Here is a 21,050-nt window from a genome sequence, read left to right as displayed (position 1 = left end):
TGGAGGGGCCATGACTCCAATAGTCCCTCTTGTGTTCCGCCACTGAGCCTTCGATCATTGTATATGCAAGGATATAAACGTTAATTGTCAAATGAATGAGAGTCTTTGAACAAATATTACTTTATATTCATCCTGAATTCATCATCATAATAATAATAATATCTAGGGTTAGCATTCAATCGAGTCGAGTCGAGTCTAGTTAAAATATTTTGCGTTATTCTAGTTGACGAGTCGTATTTTATAACTTGAACTTAACTTGAAATATTTTCGAGTCGAGTTTAAGAAATTTGAGTCGAGTTGTTCGAGTTTCTATATTAATTTTATTATAATTATTTATAGTATTATGATAAGGATTGATTATAATTTTTGACTTTCTCTAACTATGTAAGATATATATTTCATATTCTTTTCATATTATAATGTTATTTAATATATCAAATACAATCTAAAATTATAAAATATATTCATATTATTATATTTTAAAGAAAGAATTTTAAGGGAGAAAATATTAATGAGAGTATAAAGGAGTCAATGAATTGATAGAAAGAAAGAGTTTGCAAACAATTGCAATCAAAAGATGAAATTGAGTAAAATGCAAAGTTAAAGGACTAAATAAAAGAGAGAGTCCATTTTTAGTAAAAAAAAAAGAATTAAAGTTACATAGGTATTCTATAGTGGTATATGAGCATGTGGTTCAAATTTGGTGAAAACGAACTTAAAATATATGATGAATTGAAGAAATAAGGAAATTATGAAAAATTAAGGGACTAAATTGAAAAATATAAAACTTCTTATCAAAAAGAGAAATTAAAAGTACATATGTATTCTACAATGGTATATGAGCATATGTTTCAATTTTGGTAAAAATTGACTTAAAATGAAGGAGAAATTGAATGAATAATAAAATTAGGGACTAAATCGTAAAATAGTCAAAATATATAGTCAAATTTTTGGTTTTTTGAGTAACTCAAAATTTCAAAAATTCAACTCAACTTGAACTCGAAAACGAACTAATAATTTGAGTTGACTCGAATAACTCAAAATTGTAAAAAATCAATTTTTCGAGTCGAGTCGAGTTTTGCTCACTCTTACTATTATGAAGTCCATCCTTCCAAAAATTGGATCAACTTTCCATTTAGTCAAGCAGTTTTTGTGGTACTATAAATTTAGTCATATAAAATATTTTTGTATACTTGAATCATCAATTTTTACAGCACTGTTAATTTAGTTACCATCATTAGAAAGGGGAAAAAAGTCACTTCAATTATAAGTTTAGCCTATCATTTTTACCACTAAAATGGTAATGTGTTCCCACCTTATTGATCATAAAATAAGATAAAAAGTGATGGCCTAACCTAGGAATTAAACCTACAACCCTTCACTGTTCCAACAGACAACTTGCACCAAGTGAAATACTTATTACATGGTTTAAAAATAATGTTTTAAGCATAAGTTGAGATTAAGATTAACTATTTTTAATTTATAAGGATATATTCATTAAATATAGAGCTAATTCCACCATATATCCCTAAACTACGATTCTCATTTTAAATTGAACCTAATCTTTCAAACTTTCTAATATCATCCTCAAACTATGCTCTCGTTATTAAATTAGTCCTTAAACTTTTGAACATACCAAATTCATCCCCAAACTATAACCCTCATTCTATATTGATCCCCAAACTTTTAAATATTCTAATTTCATGTTTGAAGTTTTGAATGATCTAGGGGGATATTACTGGAATGTTTAAAAGCTTGGGGACCAATTTAGACTAGGAGTCATAGTTTAAGGATGATATTAAAATGTTTAAAAGTTTAGGGACTAATTTAAAATAAGAATCATAGTTTGAGGATGTATGTTGCAATTAACTCTTAAATATACATATAGAATAATTTATAATATTAATTAAAAATATAAAAAATATTTATAATTTTTGTTATAAAAATAAAAGAATAATACTAAACACATGAAAAACAATTAAAATATATTTTTTATAATGGTATATTAATTATAACGTAAATTATAACATTATTTTTTTCTCGAAGGGCGTGTTTTCTATATACAAGAAAAACCATACAAAACAAAACAAAACATTGAATCAAACCTCGTTAAAAAAAATCTCCTTACACCTAATTGGAGGAAAAAGAACGCACCGAAATGAGGGTAATACACTACCGAAGGTAAACGAACGTTACAGCCCCAGGCTAAACAACATGAACCCCAAAACCACAAAAACAACCACAAGATACACTAACGTTAAAACCCCATAAAACCAACTAACAGCACAATTAAAACAACGATAACCACACATGAGCAATCCACGCAATAAGCCACACGAGTCGCCTAGGACAAACCACCTAAACAGTAGGAATAAGCAATAAAATCGAGAAAATCGAAAAATCGACACGAATCGAGTAAAACGATTCAATTCGGTTCGGTTTGGCATTATATGATTCGGTTTTTGAGTTGGTTTAAAGTCTTAATTTTTTTGATTCGGTTCGGTTCTAATTTTTCATATAGAACTCATTTGTTCCATATTGAACCGAATATGCAATTTTTTTTAAAAAAAATTATAGTTTCAAGTATTTTTTTATTGAAAAATCGATAAACCGAATCGAACCAAAAAATCCGAACAGTTTAAAAAATCGAATCGAACCGAAAAAACTGGTTTCGGTTTTTTCGATTTTTTAACCATGTGATTTCGATTTAAATTTTGAAAAACTACTTATTTCGGTTCGATTCAATTTTTGATAAAAAATCAAACCAAACCAAACCGAATACACCCCTACTAAACAGCAACAGCAGACCAGAAACACAACTCAACGCTAACCACCTGCAACACCAAAACAGCAAAACGACCAAGAGAAAGGGCGGGCAGCAGCCTACCGCCCAACCGGTTACACCACCCTACAGCAGAGCCACACGCTAAAGTTCCCCACTGCAAGACGAGATAACCACCACAAACAACTGGGAACAAAAACGACAGAATCACCTGGCATAACTGGACAAAGGTTACATCCACACACTATCACTACACACATACCCAACAATAAAACACAAGATTTGTCCCTAATAGAACGCAACTCCAGCAACCACCTTCAAGAACACACTTAAGCTAAAGCAAACCACTACTAAAAACAACACTGGGGTCCATCACCAAATCTAGCACTGAAGGACTGGAATTCGGCCAAAGATTTTTCCACCGCAATCCCACTCTTAAAGCCGCGGCCTCAAACAATTGTCTATCAGAAAACGATTTATTATTAAACACAATCTCATTTCTGCAAATCCAGATTGACCACACAGTACCGAAGAAAATTAAATTCAAAACTGACCTTTTAGTCTTTTGAATCGGCCGCCCTGCCCAGCAAATAAGAAAATCTCGAACGCTTCCTGGACATGTAAAGAAAATCTGCCACGACAACGCCCACCTTTGCCAAATTTGCCACACAACAGCACATTGAGATAAAAGGTGATTAGTTGTCTCCTGCTCGCTTGCAGAACACACAAACTTGAGAATCTGCTTGAACTACTCCTCTTTTATGCAGATTATCGAGCGTCGGAATTCAATTATAAACAGCCCTCCACACAAAAGCTTCAACTTTTGGCGGAGCAATTTTAGCCCATACCAGTCTCCACACTAAATCTTTTTCGCACCCCTCACTTACTAAATTTAAGCAAAAAGATCTCTGGTGATACATCCCATCCGGAGAGCCATCCCACCTTAGACAATCCGACAAAGACCTAGCGCTCACTGCTCTGTTATTAGTGCGAATGAAAACATCCCATATTGGCAATTCCCAGTCAAATGGCGCTCTTCTCAAAGCAATGTTCCAGTCCCAAACACCATTACGAACAGTGTCGAAATCGGCCACTTTACCTTCTTTTTAAACTGCCACGCTAAATATTCTAGGGGATGCACATTTGAGCACGGAGACCTCAATCCAATGATCTTCCCAGAAGTTAACCTTCATACCGTCTCCAACGACAAACCTACACCTTTTCTTAAACGAGTCCTCGTCTGAGAAAACTGGATTGACGATATTCCTCCAAAACCACGATACTCTATGCGAACCCAGTGGACTCGGAATCAAAGTATTAGTATCATAACCACTCATAGTTAATTATTTCCGATCACCTCTCAATGCAGCCATCATCCATATTCACACCAAAAATTCGCGTTTTGCGCGTATTCAAACTTAGCCCCGAAGCTACTTCGAACACTCTTAGCACCCTTTTCACATTTCTAACCGATTTTAGCTCATCACCCGCAAGGACTATCAAATCATCTGCGAACTGCAAATGAGTTACGTGCAAACCCACTGAAACACCTTTGACCAACCCTACATCCGCCGCTTTCGACAAGCATCTACTCAAGGCTTCCCCAATGAGATCAAAGAGGAGGGGAGATAAAGGGCAGCCTTGGCGCAAGTCTCTTCTTATCCTGAACTTCCTCGAAGGAGATCCATTCACGAGAACAGATATGGAAGCTTTTGACGAGCACAATCTAATCCAGTTCCTCCATTTGCTTCCGAAGCCCATCTGCAACATCACAAATTCTAAAAAGTTCCAATCGACCGAATCATACGCCTTTTTAAAGACATCTTTGAAGACCACCGCTTTAATCTCCCTTCTCTTTATGTCATCAATGATCTCGTTTAAAATTAAAGAGCAATTGGTAATCTGTCTGCCCGCGATAAATGCGAATTGTGTTTCACCCACCACTTCGTTAATGCAACTCTTCGAAAAAACACGAGCTAGCACCTTATACGTACTCCCAACAAGGGAAATTGGCTTGAAATCATCAATGTACTCCGGAACACTTTACTTCGAAATTAATGTTAGGAACGAATGGTTTAGGCTTTTATCACTAAACTGCCCGTTGAAAAAGTCACCAAAGAAATCCATAATGTCACATTTCAAACAGTCCTAGAACTTCTTATAAAAATCAAAATTAAATCCGTCCAGGCCGGGCGCCCTTGACCCATCTGCCGAAGAGATTGCACTCCATACTTCCTCCTCTGAAAATGGTTTCTCCAGAGCGCGACAAGAATGCGCACTTAACTTATTAAATTGAACGTCCAGCTGCTTAACCGGAATGGTTTTAGATTCATTAAAGCACTTACGGAAATGGTCCTCAAATGCCTTACGGATTTATGCAGGCTCTGTAATCACAGAATTTCGCACCCTGATAGACGAGATAGAATTAACCCGCCTTCTGATTGATGCTATAACATGAAAGAAACGCGTATTTCTATCACCTTCGTGGAACCACTTGAGTCTCGACTTTTGGAGCCACTCCCGTTCATCTATTCTTAACTTATCCCATAAACTGCTCCTTAATGCCTGAATTTCCGAGTGCACATCCCTATTGCCACCCCCGGATAGGAGAGTAGCCTCAAGAGAGTCAATTCTTTTCTCGATAGCTTTTACTGACTCTAAATCATTTTCTCAAGCATCATTAACCCACACCTTAGTTTCTGCTTTAATACTCTTTAGCAGTGCCCCAGTATTCTGGTTCGAATTCCTTGTACAAGTAGTCTTAATCATATCCACAAAACCTTCATCTTCAAACCAATGCGAAAATATCTTGAAAGGTCTTGGGCCACTCGACAACAATTCCTCCCTCAGCAACACAGGATTATGATCAGATACGTCTCTCGGCAAGGAAGACTGATTTACATTTGGACATCTCTGAAATATTTCGGGCGAAAGAATAATGCGATCCAATCTACTAGCAACTACTGAAGCGCCTCCTTTGATAGCTAACGGCACATCAACTAGGTTCCCCGACTGAATAAAATCAACCAAGCAGTTAGCCGAAGACGGAATGATTGGAATCTCCGTGTTGAAATCTCCCCAGATTATGATTGGAATTCCCCTGAGTCATTCGGAGCATACACATTTATCATCCCAACTTGCATATTAAACTGGAGAAGACGACCCACCAACATCACGAACCGATTACTCACAATATTTCTTTCTACTGTGAAGACACTAGTGTCCCAAAGGGAAATTAATCCCTCCGATGCTCCATCCGAAGCTGTACGGACAAATTCACTCAAATAGCAATTTTGCAGCCGATTCAACACACTTGATTTAACAACGGCCATCTTTGACTCTTGTAAGAAGACGACTCTGGCTTTACTCACATCAATGGTTTTTCTCACCGCTTGAACTTTTTCCGGCCGACGCAAACCCCTTACATTCCAAGTTAAAATTGCAAAATTCATGGAAAAATAGGCACTGGACACACATACCTCGACGGTAATGCTTGACCCAACTCAACGGTCTTCACCCTCTTCGATTTCCTGAATCCTATTAACAACAACATCATGCTGCCTTCCACCCGTGTTGTTACTCGGTTTCCTCTTCTGGTTGCTCCTTTTTTTGGATACATTTTTCCTTCGACTTCCCAAACATGCGTTGCTTTGAGTTTTGGTGCTACCCCTTCAACTCCTGTGCATCAAACAGGCCTCCAACCAACACAGGAACATTGAAAAGATTGGAACCTACTGGGATGGATGAAGGTCTGCGGCCCACTCCCGATTTTGACTTGTGTTGAGCTTGAACTGGGCTACTTATCACACTCTCATAAAAAATATTAAAATCCCCCACAGACTGTAATAGGAACGTCCAATAAACCCTTTGCATTAAAACTACACTTGTCCACTCGAGGAGAGACTTCCACTGCCACTGATTCTATTTCGGCTGGGCTACTCATGATGTTCAAACTGCAGGTAACAGGTGATGCAGGCTGCTGAAAATCCTCATCGAAGCTAGCTCCCACGATATTTACTTCATAACAAATTGGGGAGCTGGGAACCGAAACGCCAGCCCCAACGTCAAGCCAACCGCCCGGGCCTCTACCGTCGATGAAAATCCGTTCTTCTTCAAAATTTTCTACCCGAAGTTTAATGGTTGAGATACTCCCGTTCAAAGAAACGAGAACCCTGTCTGGTATTAAAGATACCCTTTGAGTCTGAATAAGAACCTTAGCCTCATCAAATCGATTACGCTTAATGGTATCTTCATCCACCATTATAGTCGAACCCCAATAATTAGCTAACTAAAAAAGAACTTCTCACTCCAAGCTTGAAGGGGAACGACCTGCGTAACAATCCAAACTTTGATTCTGTTAGATTTGTCTGGAAATTAAGTGGACAAGTTGAAAATTTCATCTTAGTTGGTGGCCAACTTATTGGAAATTTCATCTTGATTGGTGGCCAAACTTTGAACATGTGAATTTCATATTTGGTGGCTAACTTGTACACATTGGAAAATTCTTTGGTAGGTGGCCAAACTTTGAACATATTGTTCTTGAAACTTAACTATAAATAGGCCTAAGTATTTCCATTAAAAATCATCCCAAAAACAAGTTCTCTCTTCCTCTTGTATTCTTCATTCTCCCACTTTGGAATTCTAAAGAATTCCATTTGTTGTAATATTGGCGATATAGTGAAGTTATCATCCGGTGTGGTGCCCGAGGAGTAGACGATATTCTCGTCGAACCTCATAAATTTGGTGTGTTCTCTCCTTTATTGTTTTTTATTCGGTTCTTTTCCATTGTGTTTCAATATTCAATAGTTTGACATGTTTATTCGTTGTGCAACATTTGGTGGTTTTAATCTTGACATTTTAGATTAATTTTAAAACTACGTTCGTGTGGGAAATAACCCTTTTTCCCCAACAATTGGCATCAGAACTTCGGTTGAGGTTATCCTGGTGGTTCCGTTGCTGAAAAGATACAGTTCGTGATATTGAATATTGTTCGTTAGAATTAAAATGCCAAAATACGGATCAGTTGAGACATCAAGCTCTTCATCTGGACCGGTGAGGAGGGTGATGTCAAATGCAAATTTCTCGGTGGAGTTGTTCGATGGATCCGGTCATTTTGGCATGTGGCAAGGCGAGGTGTTAGACGCTTTATTCCAACAAGGTCTAGACATCGCCATCGAGGAAGAAAAGCCCGAATATATGGAGGAGAAAGAATGGGAAACAATCAATCGTTTGGCGTGCAGCACGATTCGATCTTGTCTTTCCAGGGAGTAGAAGTATGGCTACAAGAACGAGACTTCTGCAAGTAAGATGTGGAAAGCTTTGGAGGAAAAATTCCTGAAGAAAAGCTCTCAGAATCGTCTCCACATGAAGAAAAGATTGTTCAGATTTTATTATCAACCAGGCACCAGTATGAATGAACACATCACTACGTTCAATGAGCTAGTGGAAGACTTATTGGGCATGGATGAAACCTTCAAAGATGAAGATTTGGCTTTGATGTTGTTGTCATCTCTTCCAGATGAATTTGAGCACCTTGAGACAACGTTACTTCATGGTAAGGATAATGTTACCCTTAAAGATGTAACTGCTGCTTTGTATAGTTATGAACTCAGGAAGAAAACCAAGAAGGAGAGCAAGTACGAAGCAGCAGAGGCCATGGTGGCAAGAGGTCGCTCGAAAAGTCAAAAGCCAAAGTGGAGAGGGAGATCAAAGTCGAATTCCAGACCGGGAAAAGATGAATGTGCCTTTTGTCATGAGAAAGGCCATTGGAAGAAAGATTGTCCGAAGCTGAAGAAGAAAGGAAAAGCTACTCCAGATGCATGTGTTGTAGAGCATGATGCACATGACTCTGACATATCATTGGTTGCTTCATCAACAACATTCCATTCCGATGAGTGGATATTAGATTCGGGTTGCACCTATCATATGTCCCCTAATCGGGAGTGGTTCTCCGATTTAGTGGAACTAAATGCAGGAGTTGTTTTTATGGGCAATGACAATGCCTATAAAACTGTTGGGATAGGTTCAATTCGATTGAAGAATCAAGATGGATCAACCAGAGTTCTGAATGATGTCCGATACGTGCCCAGTTTGAAGAAAAATCTCATCTCGTTGGGAGCCTTAGAATCCAAAGGCTCAGTAGTCACTATGAGAGATAGAGTTTTAAAAGTCACATATGGCGCACTTGTGATGATGAAGGGCATCAGGAAAAATAATTTGTATTACTACCAAGGTAGTACAATTATTGGAGCAGTTGCAGCAGCTTCCGGATGTGATGATTTGGACGCAATCCAGTTGTGGCATATGCAGTTGGGACATGCTGGAGAGAAATCCTTGTAAATTATGGCAAAGAAAGGATTGTTGAAAGGTGCAAAGGCTTGCAAATTGAACTTTTGCGAGCATTGTGTTCTGGGAAAGCAGAAGAGAGTGAAGTTTAGCACCACTATACATAATACAAAAGGTATTGTAGATTATATTCACTCAGATGTATGGGGTCCTTCAAAGACATCGTCTTTGGGAGGAAACCATTATTTTGTAACTTTTGTAGATGACTTTTCCAGAAGAGTTTGGGTGTATCCGATGAAGTCTAAAGATGAAGTGCTTCAAATTTTCCTGAAATGGAAAAATATGATCGAGAACCAGACTGGTAGAAAGATCAAACGTCTTAGGACGGACAATGGAGGGGAATATAAAAGTGACCCATTCTTTGACGTTTGCCATGAGTATGGTATTGTTCGACACTTCACTGTTAGACATACACCACAACAGAATGGGGGTGACAGAGCGTATGAATCGAACACTATTAGAGAAAGTTTGATGTATGTTGTCTAATGCTGGGTTAGGCAAGGCATTTTGGGCTGAGGTTGTGACATATGCTGGCCATCTCATTAATCGTCTGTCGTTATCAGCGATAGGAGGAAAAACACCATTGGAGGTATGGTCTGAAAAACCTGCTACTGATTATGATTCCTTACATGTATTTGGATCCACTGCTTATTATCATGTGAAGGAATCCAAGCTTGATCCGAGAGCAAAGAAGGCTTTCTTTATGGGAATCACCCATGGAGTGAAGGGATTCCGCCTTTGGTGTTTAGACACCAAGAAGATAATTTGTAGCAGAGATGTTACCTTTGATGAATATGCCCTAGTAAAGAAGGTAACAAGTGAAGCTGTCCAGACAAGTAGTACTCCGCAGCAGGTGGAGCATACTCCAAAACAGGTGGAGTTTCAGCAGATGATGATCCCAGAAGTTGATGCAACTGATTCTTCAACTCCAATAGAAGAATCAGAATATGAAGAGGTTCAAACCCATGAACCATTTGAGACACCATAAACACTTGCTGTTACAAGGCCAAGGAGAGAAATTCGTAGACATGCTCGATTTGTTGATATGGTGGCCTATGCTCTTCCAGTTATTGATGATGATATCCCTATCACTTATCAAGAAGCAATACAAAGCTTGGAAAGTGATAAGTGGAAAAGTGCCATGGATGAAGAAATACAATCTCTCCAAAAGAACGACACTTGGAAACTGGCACAATTACCGAAAGGTAAAAGAGCCATTGGATGCAAGTGGGTATTTGTAAAGAAAGATGGATCTCATAACAAGAAAGATGTTCGCTACAAGGCACGGTTGGTAGCTAAAGGCTACGCTCAAAAGGAGGGAATCGACTACAATGAAGTATTTTCCCCTGTTGTGAAGCATTCCTCCATTAGAATATTGTTGGCCTTGGTAGCATAGTTAATTTGGAGCTAGCTCAACTTGATGTAAAGACGGCTTTCTTGCACGGTGATTTAAAAGAGGAGATCTATATGAATCAACCAGAAGGATACAAAGATGGTGGTCGTGAGAAATGGGTTTGTAAGCTGAACAAATCGCTATATGGATTGAAGCAATCTCCGAGGCAGTGGTACAAGCGATTTGATAGCTTTATGAGGAGGCAAAAGTATACTAGAAGCAAATATGATCATTGTGTGTATTTGCAAAAGCTCAAATATGGATATTTCATTTATCTTCTCTTGTACGTTGACGATATGTTGATCGCTTTGAAGAGTCAAAAGGAGATAGACAAATTAAAGGCTCAGTTGAATCAAGAGTTTAAGATGAAAGATCTAGGTGAGGCCAAGAAGATTATTGGTATGGAGATAAGCAGAGATAGACAGAGAGGGAAGCTTTGTTTAACATAGAAGCAATATCTAAGAAAGGTATTACAATGTTTTGGCATGAATAAAAATACCAAACATGTAAGTATCCCATTGGCTTCTCATTTGAAACTTAGTTCTCAATTATCTCCTAAAACTAACGAAGAACGAGTGTATATGGCAAAAGTTCCATATGCTAATGCAGTTGGGAGCTTGATGTATGCAATGGTGTGTACGTGTCCTGACATTTCAAAAGCAGTTGGAGTTGTGAGCATGTACATGCATGATCCTGGAGAAAGACATTGGCAAGCTGTGAAATGGATTCTACGGTATCTCCAACAAACCGTGGATGTTGGTTTAGTTTTTGAACAGGATGAAGCACTTGGTCAGTGTATGGTTGGATATGTTGATTCCGATTATGCTGGTGATTTGGATAAGCGTCGATCAACTACTGGGTATTTGTTTACTCTTGCTAAAGCCCCAGTAAGTTGGAAGTCTACATTGCAATCTACGGTGGCCTTGTCTACTACAGAGGCAGAATACATGGCAGTTTCAGAGGTTGTAAAGGAAACAATTTGGCTTAACGGGTTGATGGAAGACTTGGGAGTTGTTCAAAGTCACATTAGTCTCTATTGTGACAGTCAGAGCGCTATTCACTTAGCGAAAAATCAAGTCTACCATTCAAGGACTAAGCATATCGACGTGAGGTATCATTTTGTGTGGGAGATCTTTGAAGAAGGAAAGATTCTACTTTAGAAAATTGCGACATCAGAAAATCCTGCAGATATGATGACCAAGGTGGTAACAGTAATCAAGTTCAATCATTGTTTGAACTTGATTAACATCCTGAAAGTATGAACACCTTCGGGTGTGTGGCGCTTGTGAGCGCAATTAGAGGCACTACAAATTTGGGGAGTTGAAGAAGTTGAGTAGGCTTGGTAATTTCAAGCCAATGTGGAGATTTTTTAGATTTGTCTAGAAATTAAGTTGACAAGTTGGAAATTTCATCTTGGTTGGTAGCCAACTTATTGGAAATTTCATCTTGGTTGGTGGCCAAACTTTGAACATGCGAATTTCATATTTGGTGGCTAACTTGTACACATTGGAAAATTCTTTGGTAGGTGGCCAAACTTTGAACATATTGTTCTTGAAACTCAACTATAAATAGGCCTAAGTATTTCCATTAGAAATCATCCCAAAAACAAGTTCTCTCTTCCTCTTATATTCTTCATTCTCCCACTTTGGGAATTCCAAAGAATTCCATTTGTTGTAATATTGGCGATATAGTGAAGTTATCATCCGGTGTGGTGTCCGAGGAGTAGACGATATTCTCGTCGAACCTCGTAAATTTGGTGTGTTCTCTCATTTATTGTTTTTTATTCGGTTCTTTTCCATTGTGTTTTAATATTCAATATTTTGACAGGTTTATCCGCTGTGCAACCTTTGGTGGTTTTAATCTTGACATTTTAGGTCAATTTTAAAACTACGTTTGTATGGGAAATAACTCGTTTTTCCCAACAGATTCTTCTTTTGTCTTCATATTCTTCCAGGAGTTCCAGTTCGTCAAACTATGACTTGATTAACGCTTCTCTACTATTCCAAGCTTTATGTAATTCTTCTGGGTTTACAAATTCTACTACAACCAAAAGATCATGCCACTTTCAAATTTTGAAGTCGAACCCCTCTGATATTAATGCATCTTGGATGAACTCTAAGTTGTACATACATTTGATCCCAACCACAGCTCAACTCTTCCTCCATTCCACGTTTGTTTTCGGGATTTGAATGTGTTTACCTTTCTGCCCATCCTCTTATTCTTAGACGCTTGAATCATCTTCCACTACGCTTACCTTCACCACGCTCCGCACACTAAATTGGCCCATCTCTGCTACCTCTACTCCATAGTTTAAAGCAATATTTTTCTCCACTTCGACTAAAGCCTCCTTGAATGACCTAGCATCATTTAGGGACTAGACCTTTCTCCACTTCCTTCTCACTGTACCATTTTGCCATCTCCTCCAACGACCGCTGCCCTAGCCTCTTCCTTAGTCTTGTATCTCACAAATGCACAAATCTTTACCCTATGCCTCCTCTTCAAATTGTCATATGCAATAAACACATCCAAAACTTCTCCATAGACGTTGAAAAGATTCTTCGCGTTGAATGATGTACCATTTTGCTTACATTGTTTACGAAAACAACAAACCCAATGCGCCGATGATCGCCCTTACCAACCTTGCTGCCATTTGTCCGGTGCCCCTCACCTCCAAATGGCCCAAAATGCCACCTGACGCTTTGCCTCCCGCCCCCGAACCTCATCTCCTTACGATTTTTTGATTTGTTAGATGAAACAAATAGTTGTTAGATTGTTAAGAATTAGTTAGCTGAAGTGGTTATCTTGTTGTTGGGCAGTTAACAGCCTTTGTATTCATGTGATTTGCTGTATATAAATCTCTGTATACATTACTGAATATGATAGTTCTTCATTCCTCAAGTTTCTATTCCTTTGTTCTAATATTCCATCGATTTGGTACGAGGACTACACTTAATTAAAACGTGAAATTCCTTGGTTAATTCTCTACTTAAAACCTAGATTGGTTGAAACTAATACATTTTAGACACGTTTGTCAGCCAAGATTATCACTAATAGTTTCTATCAAACCATCAAAGAAAACGAAATCTCATAATTCATGTAACACCCCCAACCCGTACCCGACCCGTATACGAGTCTGAGGTGTCACATTGACTTTTTAAACTTTGACTTTTGAGAAAAATTCAAAGAAAATTTAAAACTTTCATTAAAATAAAAGCGGTTTATTTACATAAAGCGACCAAAATAACCAAAATCAATCAGAGCATTTTCAACTCAATCAATTAGTACATGCCAACTATATTCAAAATAACCAAACACATTTAAATTATCTACTTTCTGATCTAAAATTTTGTAAGGGAGATGCTGACATGTCTTGTTCTTATTCTCTTCTCTTCTCGATTCTGTACCTACGTGTGAAACAATCACACGCTAAGTCTATGACTTAGTGAGGCAAATAAACATGTAATGTAACTATAACTTGTAATAATGCTGTAACAATCACTGCTATCATATCCTATCACTCATATCCTTATTCATGTAACAAATACCTAGAACACCTATACAATATATCATTAAATGTAAGAACATACACACATATACTCATCACTCATCATTTCCATCATTAGCCTTATTTTACCTTCAATATTATTATCATTTATATCCCTTAACCACATCCTCTTATACCTATCATTTTAATGAACATATGACTCATTCATTCATACAAAGGATCAAGTATGTGTCTCAAAAGACATCACACATGTTCCAAGGAATACATATATGTCCCGAAGGACCGCGTAGACCCTCGACTCTTGGCATGCCAACTATACCCCTAGCTTTCATGACACATAACATGGGCATTATTATCTATGTCATTTCATATTCACACATTCATAATACTTATCTCTTATCGCATGTATGTTCTCTTATAATCATGTAATCACATAGCTCATGTCATTTCTTGTGAAATCATACATATCATGTAAGACATATCAGACATGTACACACAAATCACTTCATATAATTCACATGATTTATTATCTCGTAGATCATATCACATTTTCATACAATTTCACAAATCATTGTCATATATGGATATCACATTTGTACTTACTCACATAGATAATGTTATATAGCACTAAAATCCCACAGTTCCTATTTCGTAGCTTATATATATTGTTCTTATATCTTTTTATAGACATATAAACACCTAGATCATAATTCCCTAATTTATTGTAAATAATCATATCATCATTTATATTCTTAACCCCTAGCTCATATTTTGTTCTCTTATGCTTACATAGATCCTATAACATATATTGTAGCATACTAACATATATCACTTATATAAATTTATTTATATACAAATTTCTTATATTCTCTTAATTCAAGTTTACGTTACTCTTATAACCTTTTCCTATGACTTCATAGATCTTTACCATGTAATTTCTATATCATAGCTCATATAAGCACATCAATCTTTCTCATACAACTTGTCTCTCATATGATTATCATTATTTATGTACAGATCTCCTAATTGATATTCTATTTTCTTATTGTCCTATAAATCAATGCTAGTTAGTTTATCTCCCTTTCATTTAATACTATAAGTAAATTATAATAGTTTCCATAAACTTGACTCATGTAATTTATGTTTTGCTATTATATCTTCATCTAAACATATATTTACATGTTCATGATCACTTAACTTATTTTCTTTCTATGGTTATCACATACAACATTTACTATTATACATGATTCGTGCCCTTATAACTTATTTTACATATTCACACAACTCATAAAGTTCACATATAGTTACATACTTTGTTCTCATATAACCCATATCATATAAATTCACACCTCATAACATATAATATGAACAAACCATATACACATAATACAATCCTTAATCATGCTTCTATTCATGCAAACATAAAAAATTGGAAACAGACTTATCACAAGTCTAATTTCCATATAATAATAAGCACAACCTAATAATATGCACTTACCTTGGCCTCACTAAGTTTCAATTCCCTTTTTATGATTTCCTCTCTTTTGATCGAATCTTAACTTGATACTCATTCCGGAACTTGTTCATGTTCAATATCTACATAATCATACATTGATACATATCAGTATTTAATTGATATACTCTAATCTATCATTTCTTAGACCAAAAGAAATGTTTATTTCAATTCCCCTTGAAGTGCATCGATGCATTCTACAGTGCATCGATGCATTCTTTAACATGTGCATCGATGCACTACCCATGCATCGATACACCAATCACCTTCGATGTTTTCATTTTTAAGGGGTGCATCGATGCACTTCCTGTGCATCGATACACTCTGAACAATTCTGGAAATTTACTCTTAATGGATCGGTGCACATTGAATGTGCATCGATGCACATAGTCCAGAATTCATTTTAAGCCCGAAAATCTACTTAATTCAACTCAAATGCTTCATCTTTCATCCCCTTTCATGTTCTCAACTCATATACACATGTTTAAACTCATTTATGTTCATTTACCTCTTCTTGAACCTTAATATTCTCTCATCTTTATTAAGTTCCAGAATCATACCAGATTTTCAACATGTTTTAAAACTCATTTTATCACTTCATATCTCTTAATTTAACCCTTGACAAGTCAAATTCAACTTCAAAATCTATTAACTCCTTCTATTTCACTAATTCACTTAAAAACTCTTCATATTTAATCCTTCATAACTCATCCATTTTGAAGTTTCAACATACTTTAATCTCTAAATAATCTTTCATAGCACCCCAAGAATCAAAACTAAGCTTAAAACTCAAGAATTAACCAACTGAAATTAAACTTACCTTTGCCATGGAGCTTACGGGAAGAGAGGAGGAAGGAGATAACCCAAGCTCCAGACTTTTCTTCCCACCCTTTCAACCTTAAAAGAAAGATAAAAATCTTTCTGGTCAAATGACCATTTTACCTTTTATTTCCTTTAATAATTACTAAATAACCTTCATCATATATTTCCAATAATCATTGAACTATTTCATTCTTCTACTTTAGTTACCAAATTCTAAAACTTTACAATTTAGTCACTAACCCGGTATTGCGAATGTTACAAATCTCCCCTCCTTTTTAAGAAAATTCGTCCTCAAATTTTCACTGAACATCTTGATAAAAATATATCTTCTAATGTTCTCATGTTGCTTCATTTACTTAATATTTATTGTCATCATCAGAAAACTTACTTTTCAATCCTTTAGCTTTTCAATTACCTTTTTTCCTTTATACACTCATTTAGCTTTTCAATTACCTTTTTTCCTTTATACACTCATATCATGTCACTTATCATTTAAACAACAACCAGTAACTTCAATCCATTTACATCAATCAACATCATAAATTCATCTCTAACTACCTTATAATAATAACCAAATTCGTTTTCCATCATCATTTAACCAAGAACATTACCTTAAATGTTCTTTAAATATGATTCAGCATACATTTTAAAGAATCTTTTTACATAACCTTGCACATTTTTCTTACTTTTATATCAAAATTATCATATACACTTCCATATAACCTTTATCGTGTCTGATCCTTTAACTCAATTCCTTTAATTTCTTTATTCCATTCTTCCTTTATTCATTCCTTATACACAAATCATATCTTTCCTTTCATATTCACATACTCTTGTCTTATCATCTATACTCATCTCTATGTACCAATCTTCATTGCATCCTCATAGCTTTGATAACCCATTTTTCTTATACAGAACTTCATTCTTTATCATTTCTTATACAAAACTTCATTCTTTATCATTTCTTATACAGATCTTCATTCTTTATCATTTCTTATACTTGTATTTTCCTTTCTTAAAGTTCCATGCAAATACTTATCTCCTTTTTTACATCATAGCTATCTGATTAGAATACACAACTATATTCAGATTCATATCATAATCAATTAACTCAGCTTTATCTTTTCCTCCAATCTTATAACTCTATTACCTTTACTCTGATGGCTCATCAATAATCTCTATTCAATCTAGGGCACAAGCCCTAGTCAACCAATCATATACATCCTTTTCAAATGAAATTATCTCAAAATTAGTTTACTTAACTTATCAATTTCACCTCTATTCTCATACATCCTGAAATTTTCGTTATTCAAACTCAACATCATAACTTCCTTTGTCTTATAAACTGATCATCGATATATACCTTCTCAAACTCTTCTTATCAATCCTCAACTTTACTCAAATATAAAAATCCTTATTTCCTTTACTATATCACCTTACTATGGTCCAAATATACAATTGTATCCAAATCCATTTTATATTTGGTTGTCTTATCCTGACAATATCTCAAAATATTAAATTCTATACCTTTTTCATCACATAATCTGGTTAGCTAACGCTAACTCTGTCCATCCAAAATGCAAACCCTTATTTTATCCACATTCTTGCTTATACACGGTACTATTCCTTTATTTCAAACTCATCAACTCTGGCTGTAAATATCTTATACGCTTGTCACTGATGCACTTATTCTCGAACTCTCCACAAATTCTAACCACATCTTTAGATCTTTTAACGTCCTTATGGTGACACTTGCTCACCATATTCTATCTTATTCACTTTATAACAAAACTTCTTCATATCATTTTTTCTATTCGAAACAGTGAAAACCTTTTATCAATATTCAAATATGATTTCAATTTTCTGAAATCAACCTTTAATCTTATAAAACACTTTATGTAGGTTTCTGCTCTTCATCTTGCCTCGCCAGGGCAGGTGAATTGCTATCACCATCAGATTTGTCAGTTATCGATTCACTTCGATAATTTCTATAATCAATTTCTACTATATTATGCAAATCTTATTCTATTGGCAAGACAACATACTCCTTACCCTATCAGATCAGAAATTTTCACTGTGTTGGCATGTACACATTTTATGACACTCTGGACTTCAGTTTATGCCGAGAATCGGCTAAACCGTAGCTCTGATACCATTAAATGTAACACCCCAACCCGTACCCGACCCGAATACGAGTCTGAGGTGTCACATTGACTTTTCAAACTTTGACTCTTGAGAAAAATTCAAAGAAAATTTAAAACTTTCATTAAAATAAAAGTGGTTTATTTACATAAAGCGACCAAAATAACCAAAATCAATCAGAGCATTTTCAACTCAATCAATTAGTACATGCCAACTATATTCAAAATAACCAAACACATTTAAATTATCTACTTTCTGATCTAAAATTTTGTAAGGGAGATGCTGACCTGTCTTGCTCTTCTTCGTTTCTCTTCTCGATTCTGTACCTACGTGTGAAACAATCACACGCTAATTCTATGACTTAGTGAGGCAAATAAACATGTAATGTAACTATAACTTGTAATAATGCCGTAACAATCACCGCTATCATATCCTATCACTCATATCCTTATTCATGTAACAAATACCTAGAACACCTATACAATATATCATTAAATGTAAGAACATACGCACATATACTCATCACTCATCATTTCCATCATTAGCCTTATTTTACCATCAATATTATTATCATTTATAGCCCTTAACCACATCCTCTTATACCTATCATTTTAATCAACATATGACTCATTCATTCATAAAATCCAAATATAATCATATATATAACATGTAATATAATTCATAGCACAAAAGCATATAAATCACATGTAATATGGTTATTGTTATCTTTTTATTAGCCCATGTACACATGTGAGAACTATAGATATGTGAGTCTATAGAGGTTGTGCACAAATGCTGTCACCACAGCTCGTATAATTGCACCGAAGTGCCGCGTAGAAATACACCGTAGTGCCACGTAGGATTGCACTGAAGTGCCATATAAAATGTCCCTAAGGACCACGTAGAAAATTCCTTAAGAATCATATACATATACAAAGGATCAAGTATGTGTCTCAAAAGACATCACACATGTTCCAAGGAATACATATATGTCCCGAAGGACCGCGTAGACCCTCGACTCTTGGCATGCCAACTATACCCCTAGCTCTCATGACATATAACATGGGCATTATTATCTATGTCATTTCATATTCACACATTCATAACACTTATCTCTTATCGCATGTCTGATCTCTTATAATCATATAATCACATAGCTCATGTCATTTCTTGTGAAATCATACATATCATGTAAGACATATCAGACATGTACACACAAATCAATTCATATAATTCATATGATTTATTATCTCGTAGATCATATCAGATTTTCATACAATTTCACAAATCATTGTCATATATGGATATCACATTTGTACTTACTCACATAGATAATGTTATATAGCACTAAAATCCCATAGTTCATATTTCGTAGCTTATATATATTGTTCTTATATCTTTTTATAGACATATAAACACCTAGATCATAATTCCCTAATTTATTGCACATAATCATATCATCATTTATATTCATAACCCCTAGCTCATATTTTGTTCTCTTATGCTTACATAGATCCTATAACATATATTATAGCATACTAACATATATCACTTATATAAATTCATTTATATACAAATTTCTTATATTCTCTTAATTCAAGTTTACGTTACTCTTATAACCTTTTCCTATGACTTCATAGATCTTTACCATGTAATTTCTATATCAAAGCTCATATAAGCACATCAATCTTTCTCATACAACTTATCTCTCATATGATTATCATATTGTCCTATAAATCAATGCTAGTTAGTTTATCTCCCTTTCATTTAATACTATAAGTAAATTATAATAGTTTCCATAAACTTGACTCATGTAATTTATGTTTTTCTATTATATCTTCATCTAAACATATATTTACATGTTCATGATCACTTAACTTATTTTCTTTCTATGGTTATCACATACAACATTTACTATTATACATGATTCGTGCCCTTATAACTTATTTTACATATTCACACAACTCATAGAGTTCACATATAGTTACATACTTTGTTCTCATATAACCCATATCATATAAATTCACACCTCATAACATATAATATGAACAAAACATATACACATAATACAATCCTTAATCATGATTCTATTCATGCAAACATAAAATATTGGAAACAAACTTATCACAAGTCTAATTTCCATATAATAATATGCACTCACCTTGGCCTCACTAAGTTTCAATCCCCTTTTTATGATTTCCTCTCTTTTGATCGAATCTTAACTTGATACTCGTTCCGGAACTTGTTCATGTTCAATATCTACATAATCATACATTGATACATATCAGTATTTAATTGATATACTCTAATCTATCATTTCTTAGACCAAAAGAAATGTCTATTTCAATTCCCCTTGAAGTGCATCGATGCATTCTACAGTGCATCGATGCATTCTTTAACATGTGCATCGATGCACTACCCATGCATCGATACACCAATCACCTTCGATGTTTTCATTTTTAAGGGGTGCATCGATGCACTTCCTGTGCATCGATACACTCTGAACAATTCTGGAAATTTACTCTTGATGCATCGGTGCACATAGCCC

This window comes from Hibiscus syriacus, unplaced genomic scaffold (assembly GCF_006381635.1).
Source record: "Hibiscus syriacus cultivar Baekdansim isolate YM2019G1 unplaced genomic scaffold, ASM638163v2 tig00000340_pilon, whole genome shotgun sequence".
Taxonomy (NCBI): domain Eukaryota; kingdom Viridiplantae; phylum Streptophyta; class Magnoliopsida; order Malvales; family Malvaceae; genus Hibiscus; species Hibiscus syriacus.
Note: the sequence above shows the minus strand (reverse complement) of the source record.